The sequence below is a fragment of the Xenopus laevis genome, chromosome 1S (genome assembly GCF_017654675.1).
Source record: "Xenopus laevis strain J_2021 chromosome 1S, Xenopus_laevis_v10.1, whole genome shotgun sequence".
Taxonomy (NCBI): domain Eukaryota; kingdom Metazoa; phylum Chordata; class Amphibia; order Anura; family Pipidae; genus Xenopus; species Xenopus laevis.
The window spans coordinates 29,559,036-29,576,615 of record NC_054372.1 but is presented as its reverse complement, the minus strand read 5'-3'; the positions used below and the strand labels follow the sequence as shown (position 1 = coordinate 29,576,615).

The 17,580-nt window shown below is 40.2% G+C and overlaps 1 protein-coding gene across 2 annotated transcripts in view; it reads left to right on the top strand.

Annotated features, from left to right (window-relative positions):
• Positions 1 to 7,851: 7,851 nt before the first annotated feature.
• Positions 7,852 to 17,580, top strand: part of clock.S (clock circadian regulator S homeolog) — a 55,948-nt gene continuing 46,219 nt past the window's right edge. The window contains exons 1-2 of one of the 2 annotated variants that reach the window (XM_018243149.2): positions 7,852 to 8,368; positions 8,747 to 8,904. The gene's annotated coding sequence lies outside the window, so the exon portion shown is untranslated. The remainder of the gene's footprint in view (positions 8,369 to 8,746; positions 8,905 to 17,580) is intronic. The other variant, XM_018243150.2, reaches the window with a different exon arrangement.

Below are 17,580 nucleotides of genomic sequence, written 5' to 3'. Positions count from 1 at the left end.
AGTACAGCCGTCTAAATAAACCTGTGGATGGAGTTACTAACAGTCTTGGCATTGCCACCAAGAATGTATTTAGGATTATGTTGCACAAAGACCCAAGTGACAGAAATGTAACAACTGAAAGTGTAGAGGCTGACAGACGTTACTGTGCCTCTGCATTGTTACACACACAGGGTTATTGTACCACCAACAATGATTACATCAACACACAACTTGTAAAAGAAACTGAGTGACAGATCCCTGACTAATCCTTCCTCACAAACCTGAGCAGGTGGAATCTTATAAACCCTCTCCTGACCCTATAGTTAAAGGACCGGTAACATAAAAAAAGAAAATTAAAAAATGTGTTAGTATACATTGAAAAAGAACCACCAAGACAAATTAAACTTTGAAATGGCCAAGTCTTTATTAAGAAATAGCTTACCGAAACTCCGCATCAGGCCCGGACTGGTAATCTGTCAGTTCGGGCAATTGCCCGAGGGGCCGCTCTACCCTGCTTTCAAGTGGGCCGCCCCTGCCTAATTAGATCCGGTGCTAGGTGCTCTTGCCTGCGTGAAATTTTAAATAAAGAAACTTACTCAAACACTTCACCATTACTCCCCTCTTGAAACGCTGCATTTAAAAGAGTGATATAATTATTGTTTTCGCACACTATTGTTAGCAACTTTGGCCACATCTGAGACTTTGCCGCCACCGCCATTTTAAACTCGCTGCGTCACTTCCCCCCCCCAGCGCCTCATCGATACTGCACATGAGCCTCCCTAAGACCCTGGGATGTAATAAATCAGGCGCACGTACAAGTAAAAAAAAGCAAGCGTTTTTTTCTGTAAAAATAAATGCTTTATTAATACAGACCTCAGTCAGACAGACAGACCAGAACGCTGCTGAGAAAGTTGTGTGCTAGCAGTGTCCACCAGCTCCTACATTGCTAATGAAGCGAGCAAGTATAGGAGCTTCAAAGCTTCCCTTCTCCTGGGGCATCTCCATAACAACGGAACAGCATGAGCTACAGCAGGCAGGAGCAGAAAGGTCAGCGATGACGCTTGTCAGTCACATGACCCAAACATCCGCGCTACACCGTGGAAAGCTTAAGCAGTAGTGCGCATGCACAGTGCTCCACAGAAAAGAAGTTCGCATGCGTGTGCCCTAAGAAGATTTTATGGCCTGCAGCAAAGGTACACTTGGCAGAAATAACTCACAAATTGCAGGAAAAAATTATGTAAATATATTTACATTATATGGGCAATAATTAGAGATTTTTTTTCTTTCTTTCTTCTCCTTTAATCACTGACACCAGCATACACTGTGGGGTCACCTAATTATACTATCTTTAAAAGAATCCCTGACCCTTGACGTGCTTCACATAAACCTGTCATCCTCCCCCACTCTCTGGCATGACACTCACTAATGTAAAGTTCGAGCAGAGAGAGAGAGAGGACAGGGCTGCACAAACTTTGAATTTGTCGGTGGGAATTTTTATCACCTCACCACATACTGGTTTAGAAGACTGAGAATTTGCACTTAATTACATTAATTAAAAATGTCACTACAGTGTACCATATAAAGACACAAGGCTGCAGGGAACTCTGAGTATCACTCGTTTATTATAAGGGATAATGTACCCCCTACTGTAAATGATAAGGATATTAGAAGTCACTGAGGGGTTGTTCTGTGACCATATAAATACACAAGGCTGCAGGCTGAGTTATACAGGGAACTCTGAGTATCACTCATGTATTATAAGGGATAATATACCCCCTACTGTAAATGATAAGGATATTAGAAGTCACTGAGGGGTTCTGTGACCATATAAAAGCATAGGGCTGCAGGCTGAGTTATACAGGGAACTCTGAGTATCACTCATGTATTATAAGGGATAATGTACCCCCTACTGTAAATGATAAGGATATTAGAAGTCGCTGAGGGGTTGTTCTGTGACCATATAAAGGCACAAGGCTGCAGGCTGAGTTATACAGGGAACTCTAAGTATCACTCATGTATTATAAGGGATAATGTACCCCCTACTGTAAATGATAAGGATATTAGAAGTCACTGAGGGGGTCTGTGGCCATATAAAAGCATAGGGCTGCAGGCTGAGTTATACAGGGAATTCATGTATTATAAGGGATAATGTACCCCCTACTGTAAATGATAAGCATATTAGAAGTCACTGAGGGGTTCTGTGACCATATAAAGGCACAAGGCTGCAGGCTGAGTTATACAGGGAACTCTGAGTATCACTCATGTATTATAAGGGATAATGTACCCCCTACTGTAAATGATAAGGATATTAGAAGTCACTGAGGGGTTCTGTGACCATATAAAGGCACAAGGCTGCAGGCTGAGTTATACAGGGAACTCTGAGTATCACTCATGTATTATAAGGGATAATGTACCCCCTACTGTAAATGATAAGGATATCAACATATACATATACTGTATAAAATATGCGTGCATATAAGTTAAACACAAGCATGCATTTATGTGTGGGCTGCTTTGATTTTTTTGCCGGGGCTGCTTTTTACTCCCAGTCCGGCCCTGCTCCGCATGCACTCCTCTACAGAAAGCAATTGGGCGATCCGTTGTGTGGAGCTCGATGTCTCCTCCCTGTCTTCCTTACAGGAGCCAGGGAGGAGAAATCAAGCGTCGGACGATGGATAGCATGGACCCCATGCTATCTACTGTGTTTCCCACCACATAAGCAGGAAGACTATTTTAAAAACCTTTTCTTTTCCCTGATTAACACAATATACAAAAAGTGTAATCGGCACAAGTCTATTTATTCAACATGTTGAACATGTGGCTATATGCCCCTTTATTAAACACTAAGGTGGGTTCACAAGGGAAATTTCTATCACCCTTTATATTTAGACTACATTTCCATTCTCTTTTATTTTGTACATACGGTATTGCTTTTTGTTTTTGACCTATTATTTAATCTGTTTCATGTTCACAAAGATGAAAATCTGAAATTCCCTTGGAATCAAATATATTTTTATTTATGCAGTATACAAAAGTACACAATCCAGTGTCTGCAGCTGCTGTTATAATCCCAGCATGCAGTGTACAAATTAGTGATGTGCAGGAGGGATCGGGCCAGGCTCTGTCTGTTGCCCTTATCGCACTTCCCGTCCGCAACTTATGTATGCCCCACTTCCACATCCAACAGCATATAATTATAGACGCACACCAGCCCCGCCCCCACTGTGATGTTAGAGATGGACGGGCATATAAGTAGAGTAGGTGCGGATAGAGAAAGGTTGGTTTAGGGTTTTGTATGGGTCAACAACTTGCTGACCAGGATATCGCTACTCGGGCTGCTGATCTTATTTTTGTGCAGTTTGGTCTATGTCAGGTCTGTGTGGGAATGGGACAGGGAACGCAATAGAATGCTAAGGCAAAAAAAGTTTCTCTAATATAGTGTCAGATTAAGCAATGTTTTTACCTGAATTCAACCAGACAGTGCTTTTATTATTGCTTTGCAGAGATTACATACATGCATTTGCACCTTTTTGTCATGTAGTATGGGGAATTTCAGAAGGGATTTACTTGACTGCATTATATAACAGAAATGTTTCCCATCCTCTTTTCTGCATATTGCATATCATCCTGGATAAAAGGTTTTTTCTCTCTTATTTTCTGCAGCCTCCAATGGAGCATTTGTGCCAACTAAGGAAAATTCTGTGTCATTCCTGTTGTAGGACCTTATATTATGGGGCAGATTTATCAAAGGGCGAGGTGAATTTTCGAATGAAAAAAATTAAAATTTCTAGTTATTTTTTGTGTACTTCGACTAGGGAATAGTCCAAATTCGATTCGAATTTGAAAAAAAATGTATGCAGTGTCTCTTTAAAAATTCGATTTCGACCATTAGCCATCTAAAACCTGCCGAATTGCTGTTTTAGCCTATGGGGGACCTCCTAGAACCTACTTGGAGTCAATTGGTGGACTTTGAAAAACGAATCGAATTCGATTGAATGCGATATTCCTTCAATTTGAACGATTCAAATTTGGCCAAATACGGAACTATTCGATCGAAAACTGACCTATTCGACCAAAAAACCCCTTTTTTTAATTTTGGTTGGTCTTTTTGAATTTGAATTATGAACTTTTTTCAATTCGAAATTTGACCCTTGATAAATATGCCTCTATGGGTATAGTTATTGAACATTATTTATTAAAAATTTCCTTCCTACGGGTACAGGTGGGTATAGTTAATTGTTTGAAAGGCCAAAGGTGTAACAAGAGGGCAAGGGGGTCTAACGTTCAATCTGCTTTGCCTTCATACACAAGTTTGTTGAACCCATACTCTGATATTAATGCTTATAGTCCAATCATCTATGCCGGGAAGGGTTTTTTTCCCCCCAGTACATGGGGTTTTTTTAACCTTCCTGCAGATGAACTAGAAGTTTATTAGGAATGTATTGAGCAAGGGGTAAACTTCACAGACATGAGTAAGCTTCACTATTTTCTTATGATGTTATTTATTGACTGTTGCTATAATATTATTAGACCCCCTGAGGAATGTTACATCCGGAGTGAATGGACAGTAACAGGGTTGAAGCCTTGACGTGGCGTTACTGCTCACATGTGTAATCATGTGCTAATTCAACCAATTGTGACACAGTGGGAATGGTATTGTTGCATTGTCAGAACTGCAGTATCTTTGGTAAGAGCAGATTTTATACCAGAATTAAAAAGAAGGCACAGGAGGAACATGACTGGATGAAGATTTAAGGTGCTAAATTGTAGAAGATCTCACTATAATATTGAAAAAGGGTTCATAAGAAAGTACAGTCTTTACTACTTTCAACTTTTATTATTTTTAGAATGTTAGGTCCACTGTCATGCTCCTCAACACAGACACAGGCCAGAAACAACCTTTACAGCTACATAACAGTAAAATTAGAAAAAAATTGAAAAAATCATATTGCTGTCTCTTTTTTATTACAAACTGATTCCACTTCAGCATCCCTGCAGCTATTTACTGTAATAGTTACATAGTTAGTTACATAGTTAAATCGAGTTGAAAAAAGACAAAGTCCATCAAGTTCAACCCCTCCAAATGAAAACCCAGCATCCATACACACACCCCTCCATACCTTCACATAAATTCTATATACAGGCCCGGAATTGTGGAAAGGCCACCAAGGCCCGGGCCTAGGGCGGCAGGATTTCAGGGGGCAGCATGCTGCCCATCCACACCCACATTGGTTCAGAAATACAAGAGATTCAATAGTTTATAAAATTTCTTGTGCACCAATCCCCATTGCTCCGGTCCCGATGATGAAAATTTGTGCGAGGGGATGGGGGTGATGTACGTCAGTGGGCCTAGGGGCACCCGCTATGTAAATCCGGCCCTGTCTTTATACCCATATCTATACTAACTATAGAGTTTAGTATCACAATATTTGATATTATGTCTGTCCAAGAAATCATCCAAGCCATTCTTAAAGGCATTAACTGAATCAGCATCACAACATCACCCGGCAGTGCATTCCACAACCTCACTGTCCTGACTGTGAAGAACCACCTACGTTGCTTCAAATGAAAGATCTTTTCTTCTAGTCTGAAGGGGAGGCCTCTGGTATGGTGATCCACTTTATGGGTAAAAAGGTCCACTGCTATTTGTCTATAATGTCCTCTAATGTACTTGTAAAGTGTAATCATGTCCCCTCGCAAGCACCTTTTTTCCAGAGAAAACAACCCCAACCTTGACAGTCTACCCTCATAATTTAAGTCTTCCATCCCCCTAACCAGTTTAGTTGCACTTAGTCTCTGCACTCTCTCCAGCTCATTTATATCCCTCTTAAGGACTGGAGTCCAAAACTGCACTGCATACTCCAGATGAGGCCTCACCAGGGACCTATAAAGAGACATAATTATTCATCCCTTGAGTTAATGCCCTTTTTTATGCAAGACAGAACTTTATTTGCTTTAGTAGCCACAGAATGACACTGCCCAGAATTAGACAACTTGTTATCTACAAAAACCCCTAGATCCTTCTCATTTAAGGAAACTCCCAACACATTGCCATTTAGTGTATAACTTGCATTTATATTATTTTTACCAAAGTGCATAAACCTGCATTTATCAACATTGAACCTCATTTTCCAGTTTGCTGCCCAGTTTCCCAACTTAGACAAATCACTCTGCAAAGTGGCAGCATCCTGCATGGAACCTATAGTTCTGCACAATTTAGTATTATCTGCAAAAATAGAAACAGTACTTTCAATGCCCACCTCTAGGTCATTAATAAACAAGTTGAAAAGCAAGGGACCTAGTACAGAGCCCTGCGGTACTCCACTAACAACACTGCATACCTCCCAACATTTTGGAAATAAAAAGAGGGACAAAAAAGTTGCCGTACGAAGCATGGCGATTTTTTACCACGCCCGTTTTTTTGTGGCCACACCCCCTAATTACCATGTTCATTTATAAAATTTCGAAGGTTATAAAAGTTTGAACATATTTCAGTGTTTTTTTTTTCAGTTATTACAGTTTTGCTAATGAAGGTGAATTGCTCTTTAAGCTGTGAGTCTAACTTTTTTCCAAGGGACATGCTTATCTAGATACATTTGAATTTGTTACAAATTTTACAAAATTGTTACAATTGTTTTCTTATCTTCTGTTGTGGCTGTTCTGGGCTCTCTGCCAAAAGCCAATTAAGTTAGAAACTTTATTTCTTTTTCTGGCTGTTCAATGCAGAGAAAAACTGGACTTTTTTTTAATAAGCAGTAAACGAGGTTGGCCTGTAATAAAAGCTGATGCTATTACAACAGCCAATGCCATGCCCTAAAAGTCATCCCTAAAAGAAGTGTCACTGCTGGTGACAAATGCAGCATTCAGGCATCAGCCATCTGAGAGATATTACTGATTTTGGTACTTTTTAGACATGCAGCCTTTTTAGGGATTCTGCTTTTTTCAGCAGGATTTGGATTCGGCTGAATCCTTCTGCCTGGCCGAATCGGATTTGTATATGCAAATTAGGGGCAGTGAGGTGAATTTCTGTAAAATAAAGTATAAAAAAAAACTTTCCTGGGAAAAAAATGTTTCCCCCTTCCCATCCCTAATTTTGCATATGCAAATTAGGATTCGGTATTCGGCCAAATCTTTCGCAAAGGATTCGGCCGAATCCAAAATAGTGGATTCGGTGCATCCCTAGTACTTTTGTCCACTCCGTTTGCTTAAGGGTCAGGCCACACTGGGCGTTTTGGGGAGATTTGGTTGGCAGGCGACTAATTGCCTACACACTTAAAACGCCGACTGAAGTGAAAAAAAACGCCGGCGCTAATCACACTCGGCGATTCATTTTCCGAAGTCGTCCGAAGTTGCCTAAAAACGCCGGCGCTAACTACACGCGGCAATTTGTTTTCCGAAGTTTCCTCGTGAGGCAAAACGAATTGCCGCGTGTGATTTGCGCTGCCTTTTTTTAATTCTAGTCAACGTTTTAGGCATCTGGGGAGATTGGTTGCTGCCAGGGGCAGAACTACTGGGGGAGCAGGGGGTTATTCCCAGCCAGCTGTGCGTCCTGCGCCAGGGCCCGCCCCCCTCTAGTTCCGTTTCTGGTTGCTGCAAAATCGAGGCGATTAGTTGCTAGGCGACCAAATCTCCCCAAAACGGCCAGTGTGGCCTGACCCTAAAGGGGCAGTATACCGCTTCTTTAACATAAGTGCAATTAGGGTTGCCACCTTTTCCTTCCTTTGAAGCAGGACAGGGGGCAGGATCAGTGATGTCAGAGGTGGGGTCTATGATGCAAAAAAGCGGCAGGGCTGCTGATGCAAAGGGGCAGGTCAGTGATGCAGAGGGGAGGGTAACTAAAGCGGCAGCTCATGATTGGCCAAATCGCAGAAGCAGGGAAAACTGATCGCAGAAGCAAAGGGAAACTGCCAACTTCAAACTGTCACTTGTACATCATGTAAACACGCAGTTTTATTTGCCACCCAGCAGCAATTTCCATCCAGAAGTCCAGTCTGTCATTATATCTCGTGACTGAACCAGGCAGAAAATTCCCTGAACGTATGACGATGAATATTGCTTGCCACGTATTAAATCATGGGAGCTAAGTCTCCCCTCCCAGCTGAGCTGAGAGAAGTAGGAGCTGCGAGCAAAGCAAACGCCAACAGTCTATCGTGTGAATTGTGTAAACATTGAAGTAATCCTTCGCAAGGTGGCTACGTGCCGCGTCACTGCGTCAATAAAATTATAGCCACAGTCTCGCGAGATGAGACATGACGTAGGGATTAGCTGTGCGGCTGGAGCCAAGGAGCTGGGTATTAACTGCGTTGCGGGACGTTTAAGAAGCGAACCTGGACAGTGGGCTGTGTTGATAAAATTGAGGCTGTCCCACGGAAAGCGGAACAGTTGAGCGGTATGTGTGATATTTCATTAGAGCGCATCAATAGCTTTGTTTCAGATAGTGCACAAGTTATAATAATAACACTGCTCGCCTGGGTCGAATTGTAGGATGGCAAAAGCACTGTAAGCAGCTGTATCAAACCGTGACGTCATCAGTAGTGCAGTGACGTATGGTCTGTATCGGTAGCTGCTCTGTGCTGGCACAATGTATTCCAGTTGGCTGTGCAATTGGTTGTGAACAATGTGCAAGATCTTAAACCTTTCTTTAAGGAGAAATCAACCCTAAACTTAAAAAAACCCTCTCTTACATAGACTCCTCTTCCTCCCCCCCCCCCAGCCTAAGTGTTACCCCTGCAAATGCCCCTAACGTTTTCCTTACCTCTTGGTGCAGATTCAGGCATCGCAGTTCATGGGAGCCATCTGCAGTAATATCTCCGGAATGCGATCGGCTCTTCAGCAATCTAACTGACTTTTTCATGCGCCGACAATGGTGATCTCATTCCGAAGCGGCTGAAGATGGTGCTCCGATGCCTTGACCTGCACCGAAGGGTAAGTAAAATGTTAGGGGCGTTTGCCCGGGGTAACACATAGCCTGGGGGAAGGAGGGAGGGGTTCTATGTAGGGTAGGGTTTTTTTAATTTTTCGGTTGAATTCTCCTTTAAGCCTCCCCAGCAGTGCTTTGTAGAGAACCACATGGCAGCACCGCTGGAGATTGACCTCTCCTCTTACTGTCCAGCCTTGCTGGTGTGTTCATGTTCAACCCCCCCAAACTGTTTGGAGAGGGCTGAGAACATGTCTTTAATATACAGCCCACTTGTCTAACCTGTCAGCCCCCAGTGACAAATCGCCTCTTCTTCTGGCAACTAATCTCCCCTAAATGCCTTCCCACCGGCTAGAATGTAATTCATGGGCGGGGTGGCACTCAGATCACTTTGTTTTTCCGACGTTGCCTCACGAGGAAACTTTGGGCGACTTCAGAAAGCAGACGCGATCTGAGTGCTATCCTGCCAGCGATTTACTTTCTAGCCGGCGGGAAGGCATTTAGGGGAGATTAGTCACTCATAGAAGAGGTGATTTGTCGCTGGGTGACTGATCTCCCCCAGCAACCACGTCTGCCACCACCCTAACTATCTCACAACTTTTTCCTTTGCTTGTGACAAGATACTGTAGGGATGTTCTAACTGGGGGCCACAGACTAGGCGTTCTGCATTTAAAACATGCATCATTGCCAGTTACTTTTTATACACTCTTGTGCGCATTTTCTGTTGCATATGTTTTTGCTTTTGATAAACAGAAGGGCTTAAGGGGTAGTTTGCCTTTAAATTAACTTTATTATTATTATTATTATTATTATTTATTTTTTATTTAGCTACTCTGCAGTTTGCAATTTTCGCAACCATGCACTGATTTATGTAACAGACTGGAATTTGAATAGGAAAGGGCCCGAAAAGAAAGATGAGTAATACAAAGTTTTAGATGGGGCCAGGGACCCACATTTAAAAGCTGGAGCAAGTCATAAGAAGAAGGCAAATAATTCAAAACTTAAAAAAAAAAAGAAAAAATTAAAACCAATGGAAATGTTGCATAGAATAAGCCATTTTTATAACATACTAAAAATTAACTTAAAGGGGAACTATTGCAAAAATGAAAATTTAATATAAGCTTCATCATACTGAATAAGAAGCTTTCTAAATACAATCAATTAAATATTCTACATTGTTTCTGAAATAATCACGTTTATTTTCACTATTCCTCTCTCAGCAGCTGTTTCTCTCCATTCTCTTCATGCAGCAGTTGGGTGTCAGATGAATGATCCAATAGATCTTATTTTCCCTTTCAGCAGATGAGTTAGAGCTCACTCAAAGAACTGATTCCAGTACAAACAAAATATAACAAAATAACTGCCTTTTGCACAAATCCTGCATGTAGAGAGACCTGATTTCTGGTGATTTTAATAGAGTGAGCTCTAATACATCTTCTAGGCAAAAGGAGCCCCCCTATAAGATATATAAGATATATTGGCTCTAACTGTCAATGAATATGTAACACCCAACATTCTGAAGACAGTATGAAGAGAAACAGATGCTGAGAGAGGGATAGTGAAGATTAAATTGATTATTTCAGAAACGCTATAGAATATTTAATTGATTGTATTTAGAAATTTTCTTATTTCAGTATGCCGAAGCTTATATTACATTTTTATTTTTGCATGTACTTTAGCATGTACTTAGAACGATTTGTGGACGATTTGTCGCCAACGTTTTAAAAAAGTAAATCGCGACGACAAGACGATCGTCTTTTTTGAACAGACGATTCACAGCGACTATTGGCACAGAGCGATTTGTATCCCATTTACTCTGTGCGGTACGTGCTCCACCCAAACCGGAAACGGTTTGTGCTTCCCGCTGTAACCTGGCGTCTTTACGTTCTTGCGTCATTGCGTTCGCATTGTAATTTGAATACAATTGTTGCTACTTATCTGTATGTGTGTGCGTGTCTAGGAGATTTCAGTGCTTTTCTAAGTACATGCTATTTCTGATAAATCGCTCGGAAAAAGGTTTTGGAGCTACAGGCGATTCACAAACGCGCTGTGGGCACAGGAGCTGGCGTCTTTCATTTGGTTTTGTTCAGAGACAAAACGAGCGATATGTCGCCACGATTTGCTTTTTAAAAACGTTGGCGACAAATCGTCCAGTGTGTCCTTACCCTAAAGGTGAACCACTCCTTTAACTTTATTCATTTGCTATCCTTATGCAAAATCTTGCTTCGTGCAAACCTCTTGCATGTGTTGCAACACAGTTTTGTTGTACTGGCAGTTTTATAAGACAGTTCATCTATACAAGTCTTGTAAGATGTTTGTCTACTACTTGTTTTTAAAGCCGCCTCTCCATCTGTGATGACACTTAGATGTTTCATTGCCATATAGTTGTGTGTGGTTGGCGTAGGGTTGCTCAAGAACACTTTGGTGGCGAGATTATATCTTCAAAGTCTGTACGTCGGTTCCTTTCATGGCTCAAAAAGCGATTGTTAGGTTTATTGGCTTCTGCTAAAATCGGCCAGTATGTTCGTTTGTGTGACCGTGTCATTGAAATTGTTGTTAGCAACTGCTCTGGGATGCTGTTGTTTTCCATAGCTTAGGAGCTGAGCTACAATATAGACTGTGTATGTATTTGCGGTGTAAAAGTCATGCTTTCTGACAGAAGTCCCATAGCACACCAGCTTGCTTTTTCTGTCTCTAAGCAAAGTTAGGAAGCAGTCATGCCAATATGGTGCAATGTGGATGTTCAGGTTCCATGAAGGCTGTTAGTGCAGCTCCTAACTTATCACATGATTTATTTTCACGCATCTGAAATTTGGCATTTCTCTGCAATCTGACTCATTATACTCTTCCTACACTACAGTTTACTGCTCTACCCCAAGTCTCTCGGAGATATAAAAGATGGGTTTGCCTGCAGCAGGAAACCTGAGAATGAAGACTTCATCTTTGTGTTACTAGGATATGTAATTTGAATTCTTTGCAAAGGCTCTCTGTTAATAACACAGTAGGGGAAAGCAGAAACCTAACAAACAGGTAATATTAGAACAGACAAATTGTAAAATTATGATAAGTATAAAAATGTTCACATTATAACACCTGTGTAGCTTCCCGGGCCCATGGGGCTGTTTCTCGGCCTTTGTTTAATCGCTGAAATGGCCCCTTCGTAGGCATCTTCTCTACTCTACACATCTACTTGTGTTTCTGCACCCAGAGGCTCTGTTTTTTCCACTAGTTTAAAGACATAGAAGGTTAAAGGAAAACTAACCCCCTCATAAGAAAACCCCCAAACTACCACCCTAGGTAGTCCCACCACAGCGATCTGGAAGATGGCACCCATGAGCTCTGCTGTGCTTACTCTGCACATATAAGTGAGCAAACACTTGGGGGCAATTTTAGGGGTAACTATGCAGGGAGGGAGACTACCTAGGGTAGTAGGTAGGGGATTTTCTTATTGGGGTGTTTAGTTCTCCTTTAAATAGGTGTTGCTAAACAGCCCTAGTATGTTACTTATTTGCCTTTGGGAAGAGTGCATTTGCGTGAATGATTTGTATGATTGCCCTATGTTTGATTGTAAGGTCAATGGGCATGATAAAGACTTAAAGGTAGATAGAGTGTTGGCTCTGCTACTTTCAGCCTGAACATTTTTTTTCAGGCTCAGAGAAACAGATCCGCTCCATGCCCCATCTTTATTGAATTGAATAAGATCCACTTGTGTGCAATCATGCACAGCAAAGGTTGCCTTGAAAATGCCTGCTTTTGTGTATTTGGGCCAATCTCCACTCTGCTGATGGAGATGGTGTACTGAGTAGATCAGCTTCACTCAGCCTGATAAATATGCCAGCACTCCTTCTGCCCTTGGCCTAAATAAAATAAGTGCTGTTTATTTGTGTTCTAAATCTGTGAATCTTTAGTTTAATAGTTTATTTTTTAATATTTGGCCCATAGCTTCTTGTTCTTCCTGTGTTGGTGGCTTGTAGTTATAAATGGTAAGCTGGCAGGAAGAATGTGGCTACTTTATTCCAGAACTACAGTGAACAACCATGAAGGTGTCAGTAAGTAAAAATTATAGTGTACTCTGTTTATTCAGCATGCATTTTTGTGCAACCGATAGCAAGCCCTACATTACTTCTCTATTAATATGGCCCTTTGAAATAGGCAGCTGAACACTTAAATCTTAACTAAAGAAGTAGCTAGAAATATTGCACATTATGTTTTGTGCTTCTGTACCAGCCTTAGGGAACCACAGCCCTTTAGCAGTAAAGATCTGTGTCTCCAAAGATGCCCCAGTAGCTCCCCGTCTTCTTTTCTACTGATACACTGCACATGCTCTGTGCTGCTGTCACTTACTGAGCTTAGGAACCCACTCACAATATACTGTATATAAATGTCACAATATAAGGCTGATTGGTAATCAATACAGTTAGTTACTACATGGCAGCACAGGAACCAGTACAATTAGCACCATAATTTAATAATCAGCCCTGTAGCATTCACATATTTTACTGGCCAGCCCCATTTTCTGCTTGATAATTTGTGACAACCCCTAAGCTTAGCCTCTCAACAGTTGCTTAGAGCCCACTGAGCATGTGAGTGTCACAGACACTTTCCAGGATGGTGACTCCCTGTGACAAGATCGAAGTCCTGGATCATTGCTGCTATTGACAAGCTGAAACTTTGGGCTGGTGCATTCATTATATAAAATATGGCATTTTTAGCCATATTCATTTTTAGGGTTTCATTCTCCTTTATGGTGGCCATAGACGCAACGTTTCATATGATATTCTGTGTGTTCTGTCTATGGCCACCTTTAGTAAAGCAGACTTAATGTATTGGTTAATTTTACTTTGATAAAATAACCTTTTTTGAGCCAATCTGTTACGCAAAGTGAGTCACTTATTCCTTGAGGTGCAGTTCCCATTATACATACAATATATTCTACTTATTTATTTGTCATTCCTTTTCACTGATTTTCTTAAACTTTCTTAGAAGTGCAAAATTTGCATGCTTTGTGACTTTCACAGTAATCACTACCTGGTTTTTCATCAATATATATAATGTGTGTGAGAGAATGATAATATCCATTAACAATTGCAGCTTTAATTGTATTCAACATAGAATTAAAGCTTCAAAGTAAAGGCATTTGAACGGATATAAAGGGGATTAGCCAAAAATAACCTAAATTTTTCCCCTGTCTGTAAAAAAAAGTGATACCCAATAAAAAACGAGATGATGATGTGAAGTGGGATGCAAGCAAAGCCTCTGTGGTCTTCTAGATTCTGTGTTCATCTAATCATGTTTTTATTGTTTTATTTACATTTTTTTAATCTATTACTGTTTTTCAGACTTGACCTAAATTTATTTCACATATTTGTGGCTATGGGGCAGTTATCTTTCTAAACATGTTTTGTATACAGGTATGGGATCCAATATATGGAAACGCATTATCCAGAAAGTTCCGAATTACAGAAAGCCTGTCTCCCGTAGACTCAATTTTATCCAAATAATCCAAATTTTTGAAAGATATTTATTTTTTCTCTTTAATAAAAAAACTGTTCCTTGTACTTGATCCACACTAAGCTATAATTAATCCTTATTGGAAGCATAACAACAGCCTATTGGGTTTATTTAATGATTTTTCGAGTAGAGTATGAAGATCCAAATTACGGAAACATCCGTTGCCTGGAAAGCCCCAGGTCCCAATCATTCTGGATATCTGGTCCCATACCTGAACATGTAAAGTTTTGTAAATTGTATACCCATTTGCATCTGCTCTTTTGTTGAAATACCTCTGTATTGCTTCAGTTAAAAATTCTTTTGGGGGTGGTCTAATGCTCTTCATGTAGAAAATGAGGATTTCACTGGAGAGCTGATTTAGTGAAGCAGTGAAGACGTTTATTCAAGATGCATTCAGCACTACATGTTTCGGACCTCTAGGGTCCTTCTTTTGGTGCAGTTTCGGACCCTAGAGGTCCGAAACATGTAGTGCTAAATGCATCTTGAATAAACGTCTTCACTGCTTCACTAAATCAGCTCTCCAGTGAAATCCTCATTTTCTACATGATACCTCTTCTCTGGACTTGGCAAAACCAGATCACTGTTGGATTGAGCTATTACTTATACATACGGTTTGTGGCAACAAGTTATTTGTATAATGCTCTTCATGCCTTTCATTAATTTATGTGTAAAAAAAATATCCATTATTTGACCCATGCATTTCAGTACCCAAATCCTGTACCCAGGCTGACAGTGACTCTGCATCGGCCTACTTTTGTGCCGGCACCCAAACGGAGGGGCTAATTCTCGGTGAAGAATAAGCCCCATCTGGCTGTAAGCTTAGCAACGCTGCTTGGCACTGCCTATTGATGCATTGTCTGACTGTACCCTGCCAGCCGGGAAATAGAAACAAAATGACATTACAGACACTTTGAAATCTGTCAGCTAGATAAATAAAAGAAAACATTGCTGCATGAAATGTCATAAAATTGCCAATGATAACATGTTACAATTTTACTGTTACTAGACGAGTTATTTTGCACCCCCAGAAATTGTTTTAGATTCATATAAGGGTGACATGAATGTGTCAAACGAATTCTGTAATAGTTGGGACATTCTGTAGTGAGGTTCTGCCTTCTAATCGATTATTTGTATCGACTACTGGTCGCTGTGTGTGTAATTCTGTATTCTTGTATAAACACATTTATTTTACAATGTTGCAAAATATGTTGGTGCTTTTGTTACTTGTTAATAATAATAATTAATAAAATAATTGTGAGATATGGTTTTTATTTGCCACCAGCTTTGATCTGATGGTTATGGACACTTGATCCATGACCCCTTGCTGTTTAGGGAGGGTTACCGGGATTCACCTGATATTGTGACAATATACTCCTACATCAGACAATATTTTAGAACCCGGTATACATTGTGTTATAATTTCTAATATATAACACTTGAAGCTCATTTTCCCAATCCGTTTTAGTTTTCCTTGGCAAAAGATTGACACAAGTGGTTGTTGGTTCTACCTCTTTATATGGAATGATCAGCGTGAAAGCGTTGCTTCCTTTTCCCATGTACGTGTTGCTTGTATTATTCAGCAAGCCATTAGTTGATGATTCAGGTGGAGCGCATACAACATGGATTCAATTGTATTTATCAGGTTAAATTTAGCTCTGGTTGCTAGGAGAGCTATTTACCTTACCAGCCTTGTGAGATGATCTACTTGAAACAAGGCTTCTGGAAAAATGTAAATATCATCATGGATTATACACTGAAAATAACTTTGCCCAAAATTACAAAGATTTTTTTTGCAATATAAAAGTCATGTAGTGATTTACAGTAACTTCATGTCCTAGTGCCAGGGTGCTTGAACTGCGTAAGTACAAGGCCTAATGTTTCACAACTGATAATGTAAATATTTCCCACCTTCCCTTGCTGAAGTCATCAGGTTCATACAGTATGTTCAGTGACCAGAATACAAAGTACACCCATTTCTGAATAGACTTTTTAGCGACTTTCTGACACCGTTCTTGCAGATAACAGTTGTTCCAGTTTAACTATTAAGTAGAGGGTTTGCCTGTGGGAGCTAAATTGCAGGGCAGTAACCTTAGTTGTAATATCTCCAAGAGTACATTTTTTTTTTTTTGGTTTAAGATAGCATTGCTATATTTACATTGCAAACACATTTTTAGACTGAAATACAAAAAGGCCCATTTATCAAAGGTCGAATTTTGAATTCATGTGAATCTTTTTCAATTCGAATATACACACAGTTCGACTGATTTAAGAAAAAATTTGAATGTCTAATATTCGATCGAATGGTATTCTATTCGTATTAGATTCGTATGAATTGAGTTTTTCTCCAGAAAAACACTTGAATGTCAGGAAGGCTATTAACATCTCCAACTGGCTCAACAGACCTCTGCCACTGACTTGTACATGAAATCGGCAGGTTTTAGGTGGCGAATATTCAAATTAGGACTGTTTCCATGATCAAGGAGTGATAAATCTTACATTGAATTTACATTCGAATAGGACAAAACAAAAACTGTGCTACCGTGTTAGCCAGTAGCAAAAATAACAAATACAAAAAATATTGTAGAAGTGATACCTATATTGGCTAACAATAAATTAGGACGTTACAGATAGATAGAGATCAATTGTAGAGATAATACAATGAATTAGGGTTGTAAATAGTCCAGGAGTCTGGTCACAAAGTGTGACATGAAACCTGACCCTAAATTAAGTCCGTGTCTTAATGTGTTAAATAACTCCATACATTTGAATTCATAAATCTTCCTTTCCCCGTTCAGTTTTAAAGTTCCCTTTTAGAATTAAGACCTGCATGTCCTGAAGACTGTGATTGTGACTGCAGAAATGTTGCCCCACTGGTGTATCACATGATTTGGTGTTGATTTTGTCTATGATGGTTCATCCTTGTGCGCAATTTTTGTCCTGTTTCACCAATGTATATGCCTCCTGTAGAGCACCTAGTACATGTAATCATGTATACCACATAGGATGAAGCACACGAATAGTGGCCCAGAATGGTGAAGACTTTTTCTGTATTCGGAATAGGGATTCAAATTAGAATATGTGAATTTTGACACTCGAAAATTTGAATTCTCATTTACTATTTGGCCCTTGATAAATCTGCTCCTAAATGTATATTTCAGGTGCACGGTGTATCC